Genomic DNA, 15,492 nt, shown 5'->3' with positions numbered 1-15,492 from the left:
TATTCCTCTGAGGCATTCCTCATCAGGGAGACCATCTTCTTCTCCATTCCTTCTGAGGGAAGAAACACCACGTACCCTTCAGGCCTTAGGCCTCCCACTTTGAAGAGAAGAATCCCTGCAGGGTCAACTCTATATGGAGGGCTCCCTGGGTCCACCAACCCAGCATGCTGGCTTCTCCAGCCTCCTAATCCTGTAGAGATTCTTCAGACTCCTTTACATAGAAACATAGAAATATAGAAATGACGGCCAAAGAAAAGGACCAAACAGTCCATCCAGTCTGCCCAGCAAACTTATGGTAGTATCTATCGCACTGTACAGGTCACCCCTCCCCCTACTAATCAGTTTCTTAGACCTTAAAGTCAGGGTCTTTGTTGGTTGCTGTCTGAGTCCAATTCCCTGTTATCTTTTGCCATTGAAGCAGAGAGCAATGTTGGCATTGCATCAAAGGTAACAGGCTCTATCCCTGAATTCCTGCCAAATGGAATCAAGTTATATACTCTCCTTGACCCTTCCTCCCCTAGGATTATCTTTCAGCCCTCTTAAGGGGAAACCCTCCCTTGGGAATCCTCGTCTGACCATTCCCACTAGAATGCAATACAATTAGGCATATCATCATAATTGATGCCATCCAGTGGTTGCTCAGTAGTACTGCAAGCCCAATATCAACTTCTTTTTATCAAACTCAACATAAAAGACACCCCAGGTCTTCCCCACCTAAAGTTCCTCAAATATCAACTTGAGGATAAGAACTCAATTTATTGATCCCATCACAATATTAAAACCATGCAAATAGAAATAAATATTTCAAAATAGCTGTTGAATAAAATAGCCAATAATTAAAATCTCGTATATATTTATTACATTTCTCAAACATTAGTAAAATATTTCAAAACAGCAGACACATCAGATAACACCCAATAATTAAAACTGAGATGGATAATAAAAATCCCCTGCTCTGCAGACCTGGGTCCTTTGGATTTCTAATCACCTTGAGATTGCTATAGATTAGTTGGGGGGAGGGGTACATGTAATTTATCCTCTCTTTCTCATATATACACACACTTTCATTTTCTCTTACATATTTATGCTCACAAACATGCTCCCTCTCTCTCACACACTCACACGTGCATGCTGCTTCTCACACATGCTCCTATCTTACACACACACACACACACACACATACACACATATACCCTCTCTCACATAAACATGCTCACACCCATATGCTTATACACACACACACACGCTACCTATCTTTCACACACACACACACATGCTCTCACATACACCCACACAAACACATACTCACACATGCTCACACACATATGCAATCACATGCCCCCTCTCTCTCATACACACACACACATGAGGGATTCTTCCTCTCTTCTTCAGCTGGCTCCACTGATCACCCTGGTCCTTGGTCTTCACTTCAGCCTCCATTGGATTAGGATCTGCTGGTTAGCCCACAGACTCCGCTTTACCTTGACCAATAGAGGGTTGGGATTCGTCAGTGGTCCCCATGGCCTCCTTTTCACCTTGGCCACTAGCGGGTTGGGGTGTACCAGGTGGTCCACAGCCTCTCCTTTACTTCAGCCACTAGCAGGTTGGGATCTACCGGGTAGCTTGCAGCCTCTTCTTTACTTCAGCTACCAGCGAGTTGGAATCTATTGGGCAGCCCTGCAGCCTCCACTGCACGTCAGTCGCCAATGGGTTGTGGTCTGCCAGGCAGCCCTGTGGCCTCCTCTTTACTTCAGCCACCCAGGACCCTTCCATTGGGGTCTTTTCAGTGGCCCACAGCCTCTTTTGCCTTTGGTTGCCAGTGAGCAACCACCCTGTGCAAGTGTATGGTTTGCACATTGTGTTGTATCAGCCCTGGTTTTTTGTTTTTTTTTTTTTTTGTTTTTAGTTTTATTTTTATTGATTTCAAACAAATAACATTACACGAATGTATACAGAAAAAATCAGAAAAGATTATTTTCTCAAATATTTAATGATTATAAACGTTATTACAAAGAATAGACATAATTATCTGAATATTATAGGCATACTGCGGGGGACATTACAATTGAGCAGTATATAGGCAAGAAAAAAAATAGGAAAATAATTGCAGTCATATTACGTCTTACTTAATGTCCAACACCTTCTGGAGGATTCTCAGGAGTGTGAGTCTAAGTACCGTCTCAGCTGACCCTCTTCTGTAAAGATATATCGATTATTTTGAAAGACAATAATACAGCGACAAGGGAATCTCAGGTAAAACTTAACGCTTCTGGTAATAACTTCATTTTTCATCTGTAGAAAAATTCTCCTTTTTTCCTGCATTTTTCTAGTAATATCAGGAAATATCCTGATTTGCTTGCCGTACAATAAGTACTGCTGTTTGCGAAAATATGATTGAAGAATTAAATCCCTGTCTCCTTGCTGCACAAATGTTACCAAGAGTGTGGCTCGCCTTTCAATCATTGTTTCAAAAGATTTTTCAGTTATATAAGAAAGATTTTCCAAGGATTTTTCATCCTGTTCCCTTATGTCTTGTTTAAAGGGAAGATATATCATTTTTGAAACCAAAGGCAATAATGTTTCTGTATAACCAAGTATATTTATCAGGTAACTCTTACAAAGGTCTTTTGGAGATATCCATCTTGTCTTGGGAAAGTTAAGAATTCTTAGATTATTTTTCCTCAATTCGTTTTCAAAAAGGTCTATTTTCTTTGCCATATTCATATCCGATACTATCAGATTACTCTGGACTTCTTTAACTTCCTTTACTTCAGATTCAATCACATTTATTTTAACTCCTATCTCGGCAATACTTTTTCCTTGAGATTGAGCTTTACTTAAATTTTCTTTCACAAGCATAGTCAAATCAGTAACAGCTTTATTTAAAGTTATCAAGACCTTCCATACTTCCTCTAGTGTAATTTTTACCGGCATTTCCAACGAAGGGGGCATCTGAATCTGTACTTCAGGCTCTTTTTCTCCCTCCTCCGAAGGGCCGCTCACACCATCCGACCTCGGAACCTCCTCATACCGGCCCTTGGAGCCCAGATGTATTTGGCTCACCGAAGCTATCGGCTCCATGCCTTTATTTCTCAGGGCAGTCGGCATCCTCGGTGGTAGATGTTCCCTCGACAGTCTCACCACAGTTCCCCCCTCGCTCTCTGGGTGCCCTTGTGGTGGAGTCGGCGGCGTTGGAGCTCCGGGGCTCAGGGATGTTTCCTCTGCCTTGGCTCCTAGCGGCTGCTCCCCACTAGATTCTCCCATGGCTCCTGCTTCAGGTTCAGATTGCGTTGTTATTCCGAAGGCTTCTTTGATCCTCGGTTGCCTCGAAAGTACGGGGGTAGAGGTAGTAATTTCCCGCACTTTAGCTTTGCATTTAGCTCTGTTTACTGCTTTGAGCCTTGGCCTATTCCATAGGTGAGGCCCTGGCCTCAGGCCTAGGCCTTAGGCCCAGGCCCAATGGGTGACTTTTTTTTTTTTTTAATCTAATTTCAAATCAAAATGAGATTCCGACAAAATTTCATTAGAATTTTAATCATTTAGTTTTGAAAACAACCTGAAACAAAATAGGAAATTTTGTCTCATTTCCTATTTTGTTTGTCCCGAATGTGCATCTCTCACCAAGAGTGGCACTAGAAGAGCTTATGAAGCTGAAGCCAGTACAAGAAGAGCTGAAATTAGGAAGCAAATGCCCGACATGATGCTTCAGGGGCTTATTCTGCATATTTTCGCCACAGTTTGCCAAAAAATATATCTGTTTTTTACTGTCAGCTTCTTACAAACTTGTGGCATTTGCTAAGTGAAAGGAAAGTATTTCTTCTATTTGTTTTTATCTGCAAAAATAGGATTAATGATTAGTTATGACCAGAAGCATGCTAAGGTTCATTATAAGGTTAAGACCAATGCACAGATGATATGAAGGTCCTCAATATACATTTATATTCATATTGGTTTCCTGCATGACAATAGTGGACTGGATTAGAAAAGCCCTTAGCACACAAAAGCCGGGAGATACGCGTGTGTCTTGGCCCAGGGCACATCGTACGGATTTTAAGAAGTGCCCACGTACATGCAGATCTACCAGTACGCACACAAATCCAAAAGTTTTAAAAAGGGGTGTGGTATGGGCATGGTCTGGGTGGGACTTGGGCATGTTGAGGAAAGCCCAAAAGATGTGCGCCGGGGTCTCCACTGCCAGTCAGCGAGGTTTTAAGGGTTGGGTCTAACATGGGAGAAAGGAACCTTTAAAACTGGGGTAGGTTAGGAAATCCTAACCTTACACCGGGTGAACTGGGAAAAGGGTAAGTAGCCTCGGCATGCACCCTTTATAAATTTACCCCTACTTACATGGTAGACACAGCATTTGCGTGCACATGCGCATGACTTTATAGAATTCAGCGCTCATGTACGCACGTACAGCCATTTTTATCATATACGTGCAGATGTGCAAGTATATTATGATGTAATTTCCAATTTTGGTTCTATGTAAACCGAAGCGGTATGTACTAGTACATGAACTTCGGTATATAAAAGCCTTTAAATAAATAAATAAATAAATAGATAAATAAAATCGCCACGGTCCATGTGTGAGTGCTGGCATACGCATGCACGTGTGCGATTGCACATGGGTCTTAAAATTCACTTCTAATCGAATGCTTTTTGATATTTAGCTATATGTTGTCAATTGATTGAAGAAACATTGCATAGTCCATAGGCATTCAAAGACTGTTCTTTATTATTCTTATACTCCGGCAACTCCACTGTTTTACATCAAGCTTTGCTATCAGCGTAATTCAATGGGTCCACTGACACGGTCCCGTGTTTCACCGAGGCTGCGTCGGGAGGGACAGTAGGTATAAATCAATAATTCTGAAATTAAATATATAAGATGGACTATGTAAATAGATGAACCATGAACCAACCAAAAATCAAATTTGACAATTTCAAATGTGAAAAAGTATTAAAGCATGTCCTCATAGAATTTGACAGGGAGCGCGTCTATACACATTACACAAGGGTTTTTAACAGAGTAAAAGGCATGAAAACAAATGAACCAATCAACTTTCTGCAGGGAATGGCCAATCAGGGGCCAAGTTGGTTACAGCCAATCAGAGTTAAGTAAAGTAAATCCATTCCAGTTCTTTATTCAAACCATAGGGTGCCACAGTATTCAAGATGTATATCCACCTCTGTTCTTTGCGTATTAAATATTCTGAAAAATTGCCCCCACGTCTCGGGAGGGGGGGGGGCAACAACCTCTAAAACAAAAAAGAATAAATCAAATAAATGTGTGACAACTGGACCCAATGGTCAACCAGTGGTGCATTTTCACGTAACTTCTTGGTGTTAGACAGAGATGGGGTGTGGTCTGGGTGGAGCATGGACATTCCTGGATTTCACCTTGAAATCTGCAAGTAAATAATTATGCACACAGATGCACAACAGAGTCCCCTGCTGTGTAATTTTACTTCTGCTATGAATGCATAGAGGTAGTAAAACAAAAAGATATAGGCAGATCAGCAGGGTTTTAAAGGCAGGAGATAATAGGGGAGAAGAGAGGCTACTAAACTAGGGAGTTTTAGAAGTCCTATCCCTCACCTGGGCGAACTGGGAATGAACTGAGAAAACTGGTAATGGTGTTGAGGCGCGGATCTATTAAAATCCCCCCACTTATGCAGAAGAAGCAGCATTTGTGCACATATATTTAAAGTTATGTGCACATGTTCATGTGGTCAGGCTATTTTATAACACGTGCATATACATGCATCTCTGGGTGCGGGCTGACGAAAGCACGTACATGTGCATCCGCACACCTGTTAAAAATTACCACATTTTGTAAATTGTAAGAGACAGAGTGTATATACGTGTTTATTTATTTATTTATTTATTAAGGCTTTTATATACCGACTTTCTTGATACAAATCAAATCAATTCGGTTTACAATGAACTAAGTAGAATATACAATTAACCAATCAACAAGAGATACAGAGCATACAGTTACATTATAACAAGGAAGCCTTAACTTGGAGTAGGAAAATAAAGAAGGGGTGAACGGAGCAATAAATATATAAAGTGCAATAAAATAGAATAAATACTATATACAGAGGAGGGGGCAAGGAGCCAACCTCTCTTTAATGGATATTATGCATGAGAATTTGGAAAATTTTGTTTACAGAGATGTGTGGTGTACAATTCTAGATCAGGGAATGGAGTTTGTAGTGGGGAAGGCTTGGCTGAACAGCCATGTCTTTAGTTTCTTTTTAAAAGTTGTTAGACAAGTCTCCAGTCTGAGGTCCGGAGGCATGGCGTTCCACATGGAGGGGCCTGCAGTAGAGAATGACCGGTCTCTGATGTTTGCGTGGTGCACTAATTTGATTGTAGGAACGTGTAAAGATCCCTTGTAAGCATCCCTTAAAGGCCTGGCTGTCGAGTGCAGTCTGAGAGGATGAGACAGATCAAGCGGGGTTTGATGGTGGATATTTTTATGAATGATTGTGAGAGATTTATGGAGGATCCGGAAGTTTACTGGGAGCCAGTGGAGATCTTTTAGAATAGGAGAAATATGCTCTCTCCGATTGGTGTTTGTCAGGATCCTTGCCGCTGCATTTTGTAGCAGCTGGAGCGGTTTAATGGTAGAGGCTGGAAGACCATGCAGAATGGAGTTGCAATAGTCGATCTTAGAGAACAGAATGGCTTGGAGGACGGATCTGAAATCGTAGTGGAATAGGAGCGGTTTGAGCTTTTTGAGTACTTGTAACTTGTAAAAGCACTCCTTAGTAGTGTGTTTTATAAAATGCTTTAGGTTCAGGTGACTGTCGATTAGGACTCCAAGATCTCTGGCGTGTGATATATGTGGAATATTTTGTGATTGGAGAAGTATGGGACTACCTTCTGGAGTAATTAGTAAGAGTTCGATTTTAGAAGTGTTGAGCACAAGGTTGAGGTTGGATAAGTAGTGGTTTATAGTTTGTAGATGAGCGTTCCATAACCTGAGTGTTGAGTCCAATGATTTGGATATAGGGATTAAAATTTGAAGGTCATCTGCGTAAATATAAAATTTGAGTTTGAGGTTTGAAAGTAGGTGGCAGAGGGGGAGAATGTAGATATTAAACAGGGTGGGTGATAGGGAGGAGCCCTGGGGGACGCCAAAAGGAGCATTAGTATAAGGTGATTCCATGTTTTTAATTTTTACCTTATAGCCTCTATTACTGAGGAAAGATTCGAACCATCTGAGGGCTGAGCCTGTAATTCCTATGTCTGAGAGTCGGTTTAGGAGGATGTTGTGATTTACCGTATCAAAAGCCGCAGAGATGTCGAGGAGGGCTAAGAGAAATGACTGTCCTTTATCAAAACCAATATATAGTTGATCCAGGAGGGAGGTGAGGAGGGTTTCCGTATTGTGTTCTTTTCGGAAACCATATTGTGACGTGTGAAGTATATTGTGGTCTTCTAGGTAATTTGAAAGTTGCTTATTTACAATTTTCTCCATGATCTTAGATACAAATGGGAGGTTTGATATGGGACGGTAATTGTTGAGTTCTTCCGGGTCCAGGTTGGATTTTTTGAGTATGGGTTTGAGCGTGGCCAATTTGAGTGCGTCCGGGAATGTTCCTTGTGTAAGGGAACAATTGATGATATCAGCTAGATATTTGGATATGTATTCTGGGATGAGAATCAGTAACTTAGAGGGTATTTGGTCCAGAGGGTGGGTCGAAGGTTTCATTCTTTTTATCAGCGATTCTACCTCTAAGGTGTGGGTCGAATCAAAGGAATCCAATCTTATGTCTGAGTTAGGTAGGAGAACTGTGTCCGGAAGAGTAGGATTTGTGTTGACAGGTAATCTGGCTAGGGTATTGGTGATTTTATTTTGAAAGAATAAGGCCAAGTCATTGGCCTTTGATTGAGCTGTATCGTCAGGGATATTAGGAAGAGCTGTTTTGGTAAGTTCCGAAACATAGGAGAAGAGGGCCCTCGCATCATAGAGCATATCGTGGATGCGGTGAGCATAGAAATCTCTTTTTGTTCGAAGTATTGCTGATCTGTACTGGTGGAGAGTAGTTTTGTATATGGAAAGAGTGAGGGGATTATAATTCTTCCTCCATTCTTTTTCTTTCCGTCTTAGATTTTGCTTCTGAGTGCGGAGTTCATTTGAGAACCACGGTTGCTTATTTTTATGGGAGGGGTTTATAATTTTTTTTGACAGTGGGCATAATTCGTTAGCTATCATTTCAGTGATGTTTTGCCATGAGGTGATAGCTGAATTGGGATTTGAAAGATCCAAGTTTGGGAGATTTCTGATCAGGGATTTGCCAAGATCTTCTGAAGAACAAGTTTTCCTGTAGTATAGAGTTGTAGGCTGATGAGGTGTGGTCAATCCTGTTAATGACCTGAAGGTGGAGTTGATCATAAAATGATCTGACCATGGGACTGGTAGGCATAAGGGGGGTGAGAGTGGGGTGAGATTAGAATTTGTGAAGATAAGATCAAGAGTGTGACCCGCTTTATGTGTTGGTTGGTTAATGTGCTGTTTGAAGCCCATGTCCGAAAGTGCTGATAGGAAAGCATCACAGTTGGTCGATTGAGGACTGGCATCAATGTGGAGGTTAAAATCTCCAATGATTATGGCAGGAGAGTCTAGTTTTAAGTATTTGGCTATAACCTCTATCATGGGAGAGGCATCTTGATCTAAAAGTCCGGGAGTCGCGTAGGTGAGTAAGATTTGAAGTGACTTAGATTTGAATAGGCCTACCTCAAGTTTGGGTATAGTATAGATAGGTTGTTGCTTGAGGTTAAAAAGTTTTTTTGCAGCTATTAGGAGACCTCCTCCTAATAGCTGTTTGTTGTATTGTTTTTATATTTTGCTATTTTATTGTTTTATTTATATGCTATTGGTAGTTTTATGTGGTGTGCATTGCTTTGGGTGATTCTTTCTGAATTGGGAAGAGATTCATCTTATTAAATAAATAAATACATGGCAGGGAGTCTCTATTGGAGAGTGGAGATGCTGCCATCGTGAAAGAGGTGATTGTTGGTGGAATAGCTGGCCCTAGGCAGCAATCTCAGACAGTGTACTCTGCCAGGAAAGGACAGGAGTGCTGCCCATTCCATCGGCAGTGGACCCCCCTCCCCCTCCAAGTATGAATCGTGCTGTTGGAAAAGCTTCAGTTCACACTCCTAATAATATTTCCTTACTTGATGTCTGGAAAGCGGTGAATCAAACTGAGAAAATGTTATCTGAAAGTATTCCACATTTGTATGACTTTTCTAAAGGAACTGAATCTAAATTGATTGAGTAAGATAAGAGGCTGAATAGTTTGGAAGATCCTGTGACCATTATGGGAAGCCATGTTGCTATTTTACAGACTTCTAGTAGGGCTAACATTAAAGATAGTTTGTCTATTCATAGCAAACAGGAATAGACTCAATATGTTGAAGGCAAAGAATTTGCGTATTTTGAACTTCCCACTCTATGGGCTAATATCTGCTTCTGAATTATTGAAGAAGTATTTAGAGGATATCCCAAGAAAATAACATGGCTCATTCTAGGATGTACTATCTTCCTAGAATGAAGAGAAGTGAAGGTGGAGAGGACGGGGATCTGGATACTTTGGTTATCTGTGGAAAAACTTGATTTGTCTGGTTTTCGAGAGTCCTCTCAAGATATCATCAATACTAGGGCTACTCTACTTATTACCTTATGCACTGAATCAGGTAAAGATTTATGTACTTAAGCAATATTTTGTGGTCCAAAAAGTAAAACTTTTCCCTAGTGTCTCTAGAGCCACTCACCTGAGAAGGAAGGATTTTAATCTGAAGAAACAACAAGCATTGGGGCGGATTTTCAGAGCCCTGCTCGCCTAAATCCGCCCAAACCGGGCGGATTTAGGCGAGCAGGGCCCTGCGCGCCGGTGAGCCTATTTTTACATAGGCCTACTGGTGCACGCAGAGCCCCGGGACTCGCGTAAGTCCCGGGGTTCTCTGAGGGGGGCGTGTCGGGGGTGGGCCCGGTCGTCGCGGCATTTCGGGGGCGTGTCGGCAGCATTTTGGGGGCGGGTACGGGGGCGTGGCTATGGCCCGGGGTGGTCCGGGGGCGAGGCCGCGCCCTCAGTACCCGCCCCCAGGTCGCGGCCCGGCGCGCAGGAGGCCTGCTCGCGCGCGGGGATTTACTTCTCCCTCCGGGAGGCGTAAATCCCCGGAGAAAGGTAAGGGGGGGGTGTAGACAGGGCCGGGCGGGTGGGTTAGGTAGAGGAAGGGAGGGGAAGGTGAGGGGAGGGCGTTAGAGGATTCCCTCCAAGGCCGCTCCGATTTCGGAGCGGCCTTGGAGGGAACAGGGGTAGGCTGCGCGGCTCGGCGTGCGCCGGCTATACAAAATCGATAGCCTTGCGCGCGCCGATCCAGGTTTTTAGCAGATACGCGCAGCTCCGCGCGTATCTACTAAAATCCAGCGTACTTTTGTTTGCGCCTGGAGCGCAAACAAAAGTAGGCCTATTCGCGGAGTCTGAAAATCCGCTCCCTCGGCTCTAGGAACAACTTTAAAAAAAATTTCCTTGCAAATATATTACAGTTTCTCATCAAGAGAACAAGTTTTTTTATCCTATTTATTTAGATATATTTTTATTTAATTAAAATAGATCAAAATGTTCTTAAGGGTTTGAATGACAGTTTGACTATTGGTAGTAAAGATCTGGGTTCTAAAATACAAAGGAGCAGCAGAGGATTTGCCTATTATTTTCCTTGTAGATTTATTTTGTTTTCGCCCCTTGCTTGTGAACTTGACATTATGCATGTATATATGAATACTTTACTGTTTTCTTTGATATTTCTTGCATACTATAATATTTTCTTTATTTTATGTCACTATAATAATGATATAAAAATTAATAGAAAAAAATATAGTGGTACAATTATTTCATGCAATCTATAGATCATAATTTCCCGAGAAGTATGCAATCTGTTTGGTCAAGATCAATCTTAGTGCAGTATATTGCTCAATCATGGATAACTGAAACCACCGTTCAAATGTTGCCCAAGTCTTGTTGTACCTATCTGTAATTCTGCAAAAAAAGGTAAATGGCCATAAAACTGGGTCTGTGGTCTACCCCAAAATCACTTACTTAAATATATGACATTACAAGTACTCAATGTTAAACTGAATTACATTTTTTATAATGTGACTTCTGTAAAATTTAGTATTCACTAAAATGGCGTATTATAGACTTCAAAGAACTGAATATCAGGAAAAAAAGATACATGTGCTATCATTTTTTCAACAAATCTATATTTAAAGATGAGAAGTAACTCATCTGTCTTTTATTTAGCAATACCCTGCACTTACTAATAATTCAAAACAATCATGCTTAATTAACATACATAGGCATTTCCTTGTCAAAGATTCCAAATCACTGAAAATAAAACCTTTCACATTTTATAGCAAAGCAAAATGTTGAAGCTGAAAACCATTTTCTTTCGATAGGGCATAGAGAATCCACATAGAGATAACATTCTTGTCCTAAAAACCTTACTGAAATGGTTATTCAATCTAAATGAAAAGCACAGCCAAACCCCGAGTGGAAATCATTGCCATTGATTTTCAAATCTGTTGTGCCAGTTAGAACTGCAAGTCAAAGGTATTTGACTTAACAGATTGTGACCCTTTTTCTAGTTCTGAAAATGTAATCCTTTGTAGAGCAGTACAAAACAGAAGGACAAAGTTAAGTCATTTTGGTTAACTGCTTCCAGTAATATTGTGTTTGTTTTATATGACACAGCCCTTATATAAAATCTAAAATATGGTCTGTCCATTTTTTATTTTATCAATTTTAACCAGATTCTTCATTTCTCATACAGTAGAGCATATACTTTTCAAAAAGGGTTGCTATGAATAATGGAAGTTTCAACTTTTTGGCTGAAACTCAGGTGCATGTCTACACAAAGCCAATTCACAGATAACTGACAATTTCCTAAATATCAGTATGTGGCCAGATGCCGAAGATTTTTCCATATAATATATAATATAATTTATATAATATATATAATATAATTCCATATAATATATAATATAATTTTTCCATATAATGATTGTTTTGAATCGGCTATTTATGTCATTATCTATTGTTTATAGTTTTGTTCTTATATGTATATAGTGATTATGCTGTATCTATTTATTGACTACATGGACTCTGCCCAGTATAGTCAGCTCTATACCCTTCCAAGTTTTAGCCTCCTTTTTATCAGTTACATGTAAGGGCCCCGCCCAAAAGTTACGCTGTTTTACAATGTTATATGTAAGGGTTTCCGCCCATCTGTTACTGTTTAATTGTAAACCGATGCGATGTGTGAACGGTCATCGGTATAAAAGAGACTTTAAATAAATAAATAAATAAATAAATAAATAAATAAAAGCTATTGAATATAGGAACTTTGGGTACAACATTCTGTATTGTAATTATTTCTTGCTTATGTAATTCCAGGTTGGGATAAAAATAAGAGGTTGTCTGATTCTGGTTTCTGAGCCTAAAACCAACCTAAGTGGGTTAAAAAAAAAATTTCACAAAAATGGTCCATTAGATGGTGTAATGGACCAGGCCTAGAGGTAATGGCTGCATTTTCCCATGCTGGACAGGGAAAAGTGTAAATTCCTTCTTTTTCTTCTCTGTGCTCATTTGACTATACTACAATAGCCATAGTTTTTTCACTCTTCTCTTCCTTTGCCTGGCAGACTCACACTTATGAACCCAGGCCATAGGCCTTACTCAAATGGTATCTTTAAAAACAATAACTTTTATTCTTCTGGGGGTTTCCCAGCAGCCAATGGCACAAAAAAAGCACTGGTAAAAATCTTTTTAATCAGTCTTTTACTTTTACTGTTTGTTTCTTTTTTTTAGTTTTTCTTACTTTTGTATATTATAATTTCAAAGTCCCAAAAATAAAGTACTGCTCATATTACAATATATCTAATTTAATTCCACCACAACACACACATCTACCTAATATTAAAAAAAAAAAAAAAAAAAAAAACTTGTTCTTGATTTCTTAAGGGAGAAAAAGCAATGTGGAAAAGGAAAAACTTCAGACAGCAATCACAAACATTTTTAACTTCTGTAGTGCTCAGCTTCAAGAATGTCTCTTAAGGCTTCCATCACGGAAAAATCCCTTTCTCTAATCACACATTTCGTTTATTTATTCCATATTATTTTATGCATTGAGGTGCATTCCAGTTTTCAAAACATGAACAAATATAATCAGCATCCACAATATCCAAACGTTATCTGGATGACCATTTAAAATTTCTAGAAAAGTTTTAATCTAATCCAAACAGCAATTACAGTACTTATTTTCAAGAAAATGCAGACAAGGACATGTTTCAATTCTGTAAATGTTACTTCAGGGTTAACTTTCAGACACAAACTTCCAGTGATTCTCATCTGCACAAGCCTCTGTGGCCCTAATAAGGATGAATCACAGAAGTCACACACCAGAGATGAGCAGCAGAAAAACCAAACATACTTTTACATTTTCTCTTCATCTAGTAACATTTCTTCCAGATCAGAAACAGAATCTTATATGACATAAATGGCTTAATCCCTTTTCAAGAAATTGAGAGACTTTGCTAAGGAAGTGAGGTCACATGTTTATAAATCTTTCTGCTGTCTTATTATTTATTGACTTTAATTGAAGCTGTAAATATTATTTAGCCTTCAATTCAACTATCAGTAAAAGAAGTTGGAAACTGCTTCTCATCATGTTTTGTGGCTGAAAAGACTGCGTTAATTGTTAATGCTGGGTACAGAGGACAGAGAGGGGCTTGGATTGCAAGAATTGGGTATTGTTTGTCCCCAACGTAGAATCCTGGAGCTCAGGGTCTTAATGCTAGCCGAGGAGATACAGAGAGTAAAGAGGAGTTGTGTGCAGAAAGCGTCCGTTCTCTTTTCTCCATTGTTCCCCTGTGAGCCAGCTCAAAGACCTGACCCACCCAGGGGTTACATATGAAAGGGGGAAAGTCACATATAATCAAAGGCAGAGGTTAAGTGATGACATTTCTAGTACCTACCTAATATATTAATTTGGGTGGAAGGCCTATAGGAGTGGAGGGGGGTGCTGTACTGCATGTTAGGCCTTGGTGGGTGGCAGTGTCTGACAGCAGCTCAAGCTTTTAATGTTTATAGAAATAGGGAAGTGGTGGGTAGAGGGCCAGCATCAAACTCAGGATATTTTCACCATTTAGGAAGCTGGAACTCCTACTGTGATAGGTCAAAGGCCAGGCAGTGCCACTTTGAAACATGTCTGCTGCCGGGCCCCCACTGAACCATTGAGATTAGAATTGTGAGTTGGGGGTGTCCAGGGGGGTGGGAGAACTGGCCTCCAGGGGCCAGATTTGTTAACTGAAGGAAAGGAGTTGAAGGTTGGGGGTGGGGATCTTGTGCTGACCTTTAAACTTGCACAAAGTCTTTTTTAAATCTATGGCAGCTCCCAGGGTTGGCGGACGGGGAGGTGGGTCAGGGGACCTATGCAGACCTCTGGGAGGCCATTGGCTCACTTTATGTGATGGTGGTCCCATAGTCTCAGGGCCACCATCATGCATTGTATGGGGAAATTTACCACCACAGTATTTTTCTCCATGGAGTTTTACAACGGGGAAAAATGCCGTGAAAGTCACAAAGTGGCAGGGATATTTAGCGCCGTTTTTTTTAATCCTGTTGTATTTTTCCCTCAGGAAAAAATACCACAGCTTAGTGAATGCCCCCCTTTGAATTTCTCATATCACTTTGTATCTCCATTCTCAGGACATGATGTCTTCATGTAACTATCTCTCGTGCAGTATCCTTGCATTATAACTCCCACTTGCAGGATACAAATTCTTTCCGAAGTATTTTTCTTATCCCAGGTTAATAGAAGCAATTTCTTTTACACTATATTTGAACAGAGTATTCCATTCATAGGGGTGAATTTTCAAAATGTCATTAAGACATACACAAGTAAGCAGCATCTTCTTGTGCATTCTGTATTTTATAAAAGTTGAAAATACATGTGTGCACTTACAGGGCTGGATTGTAAAAAGGTTACACGCGTAACCCTTTGAAAATCTGGCCCTATATGTGTAAATCAGATCAATGAATACCAGTCCACCTCTAAATCAAGACCCTTAGGAGTACATTTTCAAAAACAGCGTGTGCGCGTACTTTTGTTCGCGCACCACGCTCGAACAAAAGTACGCTGAATTTTATAAGATATGCGCGTAGCCGCACGTATCTTATAAAATCCGGGGTCGGCGCGCCAAGGGGGTGCACATTTGTGCAACCTGTGCACACAGAGCCCAGCACGTGCTGCCTGTTCCTTCCGAGGCCGCTCCGAAATCGGAGCGGCCTCGGAGGGAACTTTCCTTCCGCCTCCCCTCACCTTCCCTTCCCTTCACCTACCTAACCCAGCCCCCCGGCCCTATCTAAACCCCCCCTACCTTTGTTGGCAGATTTACGCCTGCCAGAGGCAGGCGTA

Source organism: Rhinatrema bivittatum, chromosome 1 (genome assembly GCF_901001135.1).
Source record: "Rhinatrema bivittatum chromosome 1, aRhiBiv1.1, whole genome shotgun sequence".
NCBI lineage: Eukaryota > Metazoa > Chordata > Amphibia > Gymnophiona > Rhinatrematidae > Rhinatrema > Rhinatrema bivittatum.
Note: the sequence above shows the minus strand (reverse complement) of the source record.